The sequence below is a fragment of the Erinaceus europaeus genome, chromosome 10 (assembly GCF_950295315.1).
Source record: "Erinaceus europaeus chromosome 10, mEriEur2.1, whole genome shotgun sequence".
NCBI lineage: Eukaryota > Metazoa > Chordata > Mammalia > Eulipotyphla > Erinaceidae > Erinaceus > Erinaceus europaeus.
In genome coordinates this window covers 56,911,715-56,919,289 of record NC_080171.1, presented here as the reverse complement: position 1 = coordinate 56,919,289, position 7,575 = coordinate 56,911,715, and the positions used below count along the sequence as shown (strand labels likewise).

Below are 7,575 nucleotides of genomic sequence, written 5' to 3'. Positions count from 1 at the left end.
CTTGTGAAGCAACTCCCCTGCAGGTGGGGAGCTAGGAGCTCAAACCCGGATACTTACACTGGTCCTTGCGCTTCACGCCATGTGTGCTTAACCCACTGCAATACCGCCTGACTCCCAATGAAATAGTTTTTAACTACATAATGTATACACATAATGCATAGTAGGCCTAGAACTTTTGTTCTTTTCTCTCCAGAAATTGAGATTTATTTGTCTAATGTGGTCGATGACATTGTTTGTCACAATTCTTCTTTCCCTCCTCATCCTTGCCTTGACACATTGTTGGAGGAGTCAGTACCTGGTCTGCCCTGTGTGCAACCTACAGGGCTTGAGCCAGGACCCACTGCACTGGGAAAAGCTTCCGTACTGTGGTCTCTTCAGTCTCCCTCCTCGTTCCTTTCTCCTTATTTTTTTTCATATCTTCCCCCTCTCTTCTCTCTCATCTCTCTCCTCTGCCCTGCTCTCTCTCTCTCTCTTTATCTCTCTCTCTCTGTCTGTCTATAATTCTCTCTCAGCCCCTTTAATTTTCTCTCTCCTCTGTGTCCTCTCTCTGTCTCTATCTGAAAAAGGGCTCAGAATGATGAAGCCCCATTGAGGGTTGCAGAAGGTAGAAGGTCTGGCTTCTGTAATTGCTTCCCCGCTGAACATGGACGTTGACTGGTCGGTCCATGCTCCCAGTCTGCCTCTCTCCCTAGTAGGGTGTGTCTCTGGGGAAGCTGAGCTCCAGGACACATTGGTGGGGTCTTCAATCCAGGGAAGCCTGGCCAGCATCCTGATGGCATCTGGAACCTGGTGATTGAAAAGAGAGTTAACATACTAAGCCAAACAAATTGTTGAGCAATCATGGACCCAAAGCTTGGAATAGTGGAGAGGAAGTGTTAGGGAGGTACTCACTGCAAACTCTAGTGTACGTCTGCTTTCAGGTATATATTTTGCAGTAGTTTATGGATATGTGTGAACATAAGCTCTCTCTCACAGAAACTGGTGTATATCTAGGTTTTGGGACTTTGTTGGAAAGTGAACCACCTGAGATGAAATTAGAGTGTACTATAAAAGGAAAGGTCTCACCCGAGTAATGAAGCTGAAGGGTTGTCATTCCACACATGTAGTCTCTGGACACAGTCTGAGGTGAAGCATGTTGAGGTGGCAATCGTTGCGTTGGTTAGGTTGTGGTCAGCAGATGCAATATTATTTGATATGGATTGGGAGAGGCATACGGGAAAGTGGGCCCTATCCAAGGGTTCCAGGACTGGGGGAAGTAGGGGCTCTGTAGTGGTGATGTGAGGTTCCTGCTGTCTTAGGGTTCAAAAAGACAATCGATAGTTAATGTTATCTTCACATGATTTGGTAATTGGGTTAACTTTGACTTATACCTACATCACTCTTATATCTGCCTCTGTTTCCACAAAGCGTTCTCCTTATAGGTTTATATTTTCACATGGCCATCTTCCCATACAGGTCTCTGAACACAAATTTCCTCATCTTAGAAGGACTCCACCATGTTGTAGTATTAAGCCTTCTTAATATGACTTCATCTTGGTTTACCTAATTGCATCTGCAATGATCTTATTTCCAAGCATTCTGAGGTACTGAGATGAGGATGTCAATAGGTCTTTTTAAACAGCAATTCAACCAATAAGAGGGATCAAAAATATCATTACAATTTTGGCTACTTCTCCAGAAACTTCTATACTTGCTGAAAGTATTGAAAAGAACAGAACAAGGTTTTTGTTTGTTTGTTTTTTAACCTATTTAAAGATTTCTTCAGGAAAACTTGTACTTAGCTGACTCTGTAGAAGGAAGGAAGTCACAAAAGGTGTTGTGCTTTCTGTGCCTCTTCTACCTCACTACCCAGGCTAACCCACGTTAGGCCCTGCTTCACACCAGCCCACGCTAAGTGACTCACCATCCTGCCCCACCATCTTTGGCTGAGCAATTTCATCATCCAGAGAAAAAGTCCTTTGGCTATTACCACCACACATATGAATTGTAATATTTTGCCCTGAAGTTAATTTTTAACCCTGAGCTCTTCAGAAATGAACTTGGGCACCAACTTTTCCCAATTGTCTTCCCCATGTTTCCATTCCTATGGTAGGAAACATCCTTAATAACCTTTTGACAACATATGAGTTAGTTAGGTAGAATTTTTAGTTCCTCATAATCTATTTCCTAACTAACAATAAATTTTCTCAAATCAGTTTTGCGATTATATGACCCATCCTTTACACGACTCAAATGTTCTTCCTCTCCAGTTATATGATGTAACCTATGCCAACTTCTCTATTCCCCACCTCACATCATGTTCTCTTCTGTCCACTATTCTCAAAATCAACTCCTTTTTTGTCCCTTGAATGTGCCAACGTTTATTTTTTTTTAACTTCCACTCTTTTCCACTAGATACTTCCAATTCCTCAAATGTCTAGTCATTCTCATTGCCAAATACCACTACTTTAGAGAGGTTTCCTCTGACTATCTAAAATACCTTCCTTGGATTTACAGGTTTAGAATTATTATGCAATTTATTTTCTTCTTCAGTAATAGATGCATTTTCTTGTTTGTTGAATTGTTATATGATTACTTTACAAAAGGAGACAATATGTGTGAGTCCTGGTGGTGGCTTACATGGCAGAGAAGACTCAGGTTCAAAACCCCATCCCCACTTACAGGAGGGAAGCTCCACAAACAATGGAGCAGTGCTACAAGTGTGTGTGTGTGTGTGTGTGTGTGTGTGTGTGTGTGTGTGTGTCTTTCCCCCTCCCCTAATTCCTCCCCTATCAAAAAAGAAAAAAAAAAAGTGGGGGTAAACGTCACTAGAAATAGTGGCATCTTAATACAGACACTCAGCAACAACCTTGGTGGTAGAAAAGAAGAAAGACAAGGAGAAGGAGAAGAAGAAAGAGGGAGAGGGGGTAAAAGGAGAATGAGGGGAAAGGTATGGGGATAAGTAGAGCATGAGGGAGGGGAGGGGGAAAGTGAAGGAGTTTTAATTGAGAGATTTTACTCAGCTCCAAAGTCCTAGATTCTAGACTGCTTGCCAGGAACAAGGTCTTAGAACAACACTGTTGCTCTTCCTGGCTCTTCCTAAACTTAACACTGTATGGGCAGATGGTTTGTTGTTGTTATTATTGTTGCTGTTGTTTTACAACCACAGCTTCTACTGGCCTTAATTAGTAAGAGTGGACACCAAACTTGTCAAAGGCCTCCTTGTCTGACTCAACTCTGTCTTTCCTATTTCTCATCTTTATCTTTCACTCTAAATCTTTCTCCATCCATTGTTATTCTGACTGGCCAGGGCATGACTATAAGTATGAAGCAGTGGTCACATTCTTAATGTTAATCATTCCACCCATGGTAGCCTCTGCATTGGAGTATTGTACAAAACTAGATACAATAAATCTTCATGTCAACAATTAAGGTTGCTACATCTGCCAACTCCAGTATAGAGTAAAGCTAAATTTGCAATATCTTCAACTTTGAGTACTTTCAAACAACTTTCAGATACAACTGAGCACATTTATAATATTGAGTGTGGGTATATTTTAAAAACTCTCTCCCAACAACCTACTTCTATCATTTTTCTTAAAACCCACTGTCCTTAAAGCATTTAAGAAAAACTCCAGTAAATTGTCTGGATACTGTCCAAGATCTGGATACCATAGTTAGTCACATGGAATGTGGAATGGCTAGACATCTTGGAATTGTTCTTGTTAAACTGGTGTAAGCAATTGACCCAATAGCTTTAATAATCATTATTTGTTTAACAAGTTCCTGTGAGGAAAGTTATGCAGTTGTCTTGTGAAGTAGCTTCTTAAAAGGCTTTTATTTTGTCTGGATATGATAAGGATCATTACATGGTATGTCTAACTGATGACTTAGTGCTCTTTCAGTGCATAGAAACTTCTATGGGAAAAAGAACTAGACAATAAGTACCAATGACTTAATACATGCCATGTTTCCAATTCAATTTGCTCTGATAAAAATCAAATAATCCCCAAGAACACAAATATTTATCTACAGTGATTGGACAGTCTGTTAAAGCTGACATTCTCAGTCTCTCCAAAACATCTATTTGTCCTTTATACAACCCACACATTGTTAAGAGGTTAATAATGTTGAAAAATTCCTGTGGTGTTCTTAGTTTTGTTCTCTCTGGCAGAAAAATATCAGGACACCTAATTTTCTTTTCAAAAAAGTGTGTTATTTATTCACAATCAATGTTTCTCTGTCTTAATCAACAAAATAGGAAATGGACTTTTTACTTCTAAAAGCACTGTAAATTCATTGCATTTTTTCTTTGAAGTAAAACGCTTTACTTATTGTTATAAAGCATATTTTATTGCTCCTCATGTACTTTCTATTGAATCACAAGTGTCTCCATTTCTCATAATTGTTCTAAACTCGTGGAAGGCCCTATTCCTAGATTCTGAAATAGGTGCCATCTTAATGTTTACACAACCATTTAAAAATGACCAGAGCTGCCCCCTCATCTATTTTCTCACTTTAAAAAAACACCCAGAAGTAAAATAATAAAACCACACCACAACAGATAACAATCCAATTGGAAAAGTTAATGTGCTGTAATGATATTTGTTTTGCAACATCAAAAGTAGCAGAGATACTGAATATAATTTGCTTCAATGATAAATACTGAGTTTGAAATATTTGTGTATAAATCACATTTAAGCTCAATGAACTGGAAGCTCAAGTATATATAAAGAACAAAATGAGAAACATCAGCCGTGGCAGCTGCTGGTGCTTGCTTTAGTACTCCCACTCATTGGATTTCATGTCAAGATAGCTGAGAATGTTCTGGGCGAGGTTGACAGCCTGCTTCCGGAAGCCTTGCACTTCTCTCCCTGCAAGTCCACTGCTTCAAGGGCCTGCAGCTGCTTGGTGAACAGCTCTTCCAGCCGGATGTAGATCTTGTCGGTCCAGTCGGTCCGAATCCAGTCGAATGAAAGAACATCTCCCTGGATCTCCGACAGGTTGCCCAGGACATTCGACAGCCTTGTGGGAGGGGTGCTTCTCCGAGGCGAACAGCTTCCTCTTCTCCAGGGCCTCCTTCAAGTCGATGTGGATGATGAGTGTCTGCACTTCCATCACTGCCCTTTTCCTGTCTCCGGGATGCAGGGGTTCTTCTCCATGTTGATCTCATCCAGCTGCCTGATCAGGCCCTGCAGCTCCATCTTGGAGCTCAGGTGCAACTCATGGGGGGTTCTGTGCTTGGAGCAGCTCATTCTTGATCTCTCTCATCCTCTTGAGTACCTTCTCGATTTTGATAATGGACTGATTCAGCCCCAGGTCGAATGTGTGCATGCTGTCTGCTTCTTCCTCTAGGTCCAGGTATTTCAGCAGCTGCTTGATGTCTTCCACAACCTCCCTGCAGTAGTTCTGGATTTCTGTTCAGCCACAGAAGTCCAGGACATCCAGGTCCGTGATCAGCCCCAAGAGCACGCAGGACAAGTGCCTGCAGGTCTCACTCTGCTCCATACACAAGGCAATCAGGGTACCCCGGGCCCCTGTTCACCTCACACATCACTGAGTTAATCTTGGCCACTGAAGGGTGGGCATCCTCAGAGAGAGGCAAGGAGAGCTGCTTTTTCACACAGTTCTCCGTGATCTCTTGCACCTAATATATTTTGGTCAGCAGGTGGTAGCGGGTTTTCAGCAGAGAGACCTTCCCTCCAGTCATAACGCGTGTCAACCTCAGGATGATGTCCTGGGTGCCTTCCTCAAACTCGTCAATCACACAGTTGCTCCTGCTGTAAAAGGGCATGATCTTCTCTTTCACCAGGGCCTGGACCTCATTAAAGATGTTCTCGATTTCAGTTTGGTGCAGTGCTCGGCATTCAGCTCCAGCTCTCTCAGCATTCCCTCCGGCTTTTGGGCTACCCTCTTCCGGCCCTGCTGAAAATTTCTCTTTCCTCCCGTATATGCAGAGCCTATTTCAAAAATTTATTTTATTAGGATCCTCTAGTTTCCTGTAATTCTCGTCCTCAGAGAGACCACTGAAGCCCATCACTTGCTGCTCTATGCTTTTCACTTCCTTCTGGATCTCCTGAAGCCTAGTAATAGCAGGGTATTGGTTTCCCCTATCCATACTTCTGTTGTATTCAGTTTCACAAACACTGTGCAGTCCACACTACTGTGCCCAGTGCTCCTGCCATGCCTGCCCCAAACGCAGTGGCCCCTGCCCTGGGAAGGCAGCCTCATTCCTGCCCTCCACATGCCAAGAACTATATTTTATCTTGATATCAAGTGCCCTCTCCCCAAGGTAAAATGTACTTTAGAAAAGATAGCTTGTTGGGAGTCAGGCAGTAGTAATGCGGGATAAGTGCACATGTCAGGAAGCGTGAGGACTGGAGTAAGGATCCTGGTTCCAGCCCTGGCTCCCCACCTGCAGGGGAGTCGCTTCACAGGTGGTGAAGCAGGTTTACAGGTGTCTGTCTTTCTCTCCCCCTCTCTGTCTTCCCCTCCTCTCTCCATTTCTCTCTATCCTATCCAACAATGACAAAATCAATAACAACAATAACTATAATAACAGTAAAAAAACAAGAGAAAATAAATATTTTTTAAAAATTTAAAAAAGAAAAAGTCATAGCAGATAAAAGATTTTATTGAATATTTCAATTACATATTAAATCATAAAATATCATAGGACAAACTATAGAGGACACCTTCATACTTCAAGGTTATTATTTTTATTTGCAAGCCTCATCTGCCTTTGGGAAAAAAGAAGGAGAATATGTAATTACTAACATATGACAGTTAATAGCAAAAAAAATTCAAGAGCATCAGTGGGCATTATTTCTTCCAATAAGCCTCAGGTGTTTAGAAGAACAGTGCAGTGGGAGGGAAATGTTTCAGCTCATTACATCTGGAAAGGAAGTTAGAATTCAGCCCTAATCTACCAGGAAATGGAAGCCTCAAAAACAGTATTATATAGGAGTCCATTAGTCTGCATAATAAGCATGTCATTACTAAAAATAAAAGAACCACAAAGGGGGCCAGGAGGCGGTGCACCTGGTTAAGCACACACATTACAGTGCACAAAGACTCAGGTTCAAGTCCCTGGTCCCCACCTGCAGAGGAAAAGCTTTATGAATGGTGAAGCAGGGTTTCAGGGGTCTCTGTCTCTCTTTCCCTCTCTTGCTCCCTCTCCCTTCTCAATTTCTCTTTGACTGTATCCAATAATAATTTATTTAATTTAAAAAAGAAAAGAACCACTATTTCTGTTGTGGTAGTGTGGATGTTTCCATTGTCATCTCCTATCCCTAACTTCTTTCTTGAATCCCTGCAACTTCCTTTCTTTAAGTCACTAACTACCATTCCTTTCCTCACAACCACTGTGTTCCAATTCCAAACCAAGTTTGCTGAACAAGACAATCCTAATTAAGTCCAACAATCCTTATTCATGCCTAGGTCTATTTTTAGTAGTGTAGTTTCACTCTCATACACAGATTCTCTATAGTTTGACTTAGATTTAAGTTCAGCTCTGTTGGGAAATTGTGAGGATGTGGTTGGGCTTGGCAGGGCTTGAACCTGAGAAGTGTGTCAATCCTGTTAGTCTCTCTCTAC

At 41.7% G+C, this 7,575-nt stretch overlaps 1 pseudogene; it reads right to left on the bottom strand.

Moving 5' to 3' along the window:
- Positions 1–4,758: 4,758 nt before the first annotated feature.
- LOC103122493 (BAG family molecular chaperone regulator 5-like) lies at positions 4,759–6,115 on the bottom strand (annotated as a pseudogene).
- Positions 6,116–7,575: the final 1,460 nt, after the last annotated feature.